The following is a 2,948-nucleotide window of genomic DNA, read 5'->3' as shown; positions in this document are numbered from 1 at the left end:
CGACTACTCCTACTCCTAATCCCACTCCAACTCCTACTATTCCTACTTCTACTCATATTCTTACTCCAAGTCCTATTCCTACCACTACTCCTACTTCTACTCCTATTTCTACATCTTTCCCTGATCCTACTCCTGATGCTGATTCTACTTCATCAAATATTGTCAAAATGTTAAACTCACCGAGCACGAATCCTCGTCCTCCACCTCGTCCAGCTCGACCAACGCCAACCACCGCCAACCACCTCGGGTTATACCTGGAATAGTAATAAATATTCTCAGACTAAGAACACATCAAAAATATTATGCAAGGATTATTATAATTAATTATTTAATCAATATGTAATAAATTTCATTAGCGCGTTTATAGCTACTGAATATGTGCTTGCGTGAAAAATGAATTGAAACAATTTATTGTAAACTTGACAAGTTTGAGATATTTTGGCGGGGTGTGGGGAGGGGGGAGAGGTGGGGCGGGGCGGGGAGGAGAGGGGACCCTACCCTATCCTATCCTTTTTTTTTTTTGTCTCTCGATGGGAAAATGCCTTATGCACACCCTCTGTTTCACGCAAGAAACACAGGGTAGTGTGGGATCCGCCCCCACTAAAAACCCATCGGCCACTCTGGTACGGGATAAGAGACTCCCCGGAACCACCGAAGCATAACTTCGGGGGGACTCCCGGCTCCTCAGCGCGCGTGCGCTCATTCCTAGCTTGGGAGTTGCGTCTCCCTTTCCTCCCTCCCCTTCACTCACCTTTCCACTCCAACTCCAACTTCTACTCCTACTCCTACTCCTACCCCGGATCCTAGTCCTTTCGTACTCCTACTCCTACCCCTGATCCTACTCCTACTCCTACTCCTGATCCTAATCCTATTCCTACTCCTACTTGTGAACCTTCTCCTGATCCTACTCCTATTCCCACTTCTACTCCTACTCTATTCGTTATTTAAGAATGTTATACTCACAGTGCACAAATCCTCATCATCCTCGTCGACCTTGGTTTCCTCGTCTTCCTCGTTCTCCTCCTCGTCCACCTCCGAACATCTCCAGCCACCGCCAACCACCTCCAGTAACCATCGATAACCACCTTGGGTTATACCTAGATTAGCAATAATTATTTTAAGTATTAGAAAACATAAAAAATATTGTGTAAGGATTCTTATAATTTTTGTATTGACAAATTTCATTAAGAAGATTATGAGGAAATTATGAAAAATTATAGAAATTTTACTAGCCCACTGATAGCTACTGAATTTGGGCATGCGCGAAAAATGAATTGAAATAATAATTAATTGTAAACGTGACAAGATTAAAAAATTGTAGATAAAATATAATGACAATTGCCATTTAATGTTATAAAAATATTTTACTCACCATGCAGAAATCCTCGTTCTCCTCATCTTCCTCGTCCTCCTCCTCGTCCACCTCCGACCACCTCCGACCACCTCCAACCACCGCCAACCACCTCCAACAACCACCGATAACCACCTCGGCTTACACCTGGAATAGTAATAAATATTTCAAATATTAGAACACATAAAAAATATTGTGTAAGGATTGTTATAATATTAGTATTGACAAATTTCACCAAGAAGATTATGAGAAAATTATGGAAAATTATAGAAATTTTACTAGCGCACTGATAGCCACTAAATTTGGGCATGAGCGAAAAATGAATTGAAATAATTAATTGTAAACGTGACAAGATTAAAAAATTGTAGATAAAATATAATGACAATTGCCATTTAATGTTATAAAAATATTTTACTCACCATGCAGAAACCCTCGTTCTCCTTGTCTTCTTCGTCCTCCTCCCTGATCAGCTGCAACCTCCTCCAACCACCGCCAACCACCTCCAACAACCACCTCGAACCACCTCGGGTTATACCTTGAATAGTAAAAATATTTTCAGTATAAGAACACATAAAAAATATTGTGTAAGGATTCTTATAATTTTTGTATTGACAAATTTCATTAAGAAGATTATGAGGAAATTATGAAAAATTATAGAAATTTTACTAGCCCACTGATAGCTACTGAATTTGGGCATGCGCGAAAAATGAATTGAAATAATAATTAATTGTAAACGTGACAAGATTAAAAAATTGTAGATAAAATATAATGACAATTGCCATTTAATGTTATAAAAATATTTTACTCACCATGCAGAAATCCTCGTTCTCCTCATCTTCCTCGTCCTCCTCCTCGTCCACCTCCGACCACCTCCGACCACCTCCAACCACCGCCAACCACCTCCAACAACCACCGATAACCACCTCGGCTTACACCTGGAATAGTAATAAATATTTCAAATATTAGAACACATAAAAAATATTGTGTAAGGATTGTTATAATATTAGTATTGACAAATTTCACCAAGAAGATTATGAGAAAATTATGGAAAATTATAGAAATTTTACTAGCGCACTGATAGCCACTAAATTTGGGCATGAGCGAAAAATGAATTGAAATAATTAATTGTAAACGTGACAAGATTAAAAAATTGTAGATAAAATATAATGACAATTGCCATTTAATGTTATAAAAATATTTTACTCACCATGCAGAAATCCTCGTTCTCCTTGTCTTCTTCGTCCTCCTCCCTGATCAGCTGCAACCTCCTCCAACCACCGCCAACCACCTCCAACAACCACCTCGAACCACCTCGGGTTATACCTTGAATAGTAAAAATATTTTCAGTATAAGAACACATCAAAAATATTGTGTAAGGATTAATGTAATTATTCAATTAAGTGATTAACAATATAACAAATTCGATTGGCGCATTCATAGCTCCTGAATTTGTACTTGCGCGGAGAATGAATTGAAATAATTTATTGTAAACGTGACAATTTGAAAAATTTTAGATCAAATATAACTTTAATTGCCATTAAATATTACAATAATGTTGAACTCACCGAGCACTAATCTTCGCCCTCCTCGTCCATAT

At 38.1% G+C, this 2,948-nt stretch overlaps 1 long non-coding RNA gene across 1 annotated transcript; it reads right to left on the bottom strand.

Annotated features, from left to right (window-relative positions):
- Positions 1-222: 222 nt before the first annotated feature.
- Positions 223-1,454, bottom strand: LOC124301283 (uncharacterized). The gene is made up of 3 exons (XR_006907444.1): positions 1,373-1,454; positions 964-1,097; positions 223-254 (listed from the first exon to the last, which is right to left on the bottom strand). It is a non-coding gene; the product is annotated as an uncharacterized LOC124301283 (long non-coding RNA).
- Positions 1,455-2,948: the final 1,494 nt, after the last annotated feature.

This window comes from Neodiprion virginianus, chromosome 1, assembly GCF_021901495.1.
Source record: "Neodiprion virginianus isolate iyNeoVirg1 chromosome 1, iyNeoVirg1.1, whole genome shotgun sequence".
NCBI classification, from domain to species: domain Eukaryota; kingdom Metazoa; phylum Arthropoda; class Insecta; order Hymenoptera; family Diprionidae; genus Neodiprion; species Neodiprion virginianus.
This window is presented reverse-complemented; position numbering and strand designations above follow the sequence as displayed.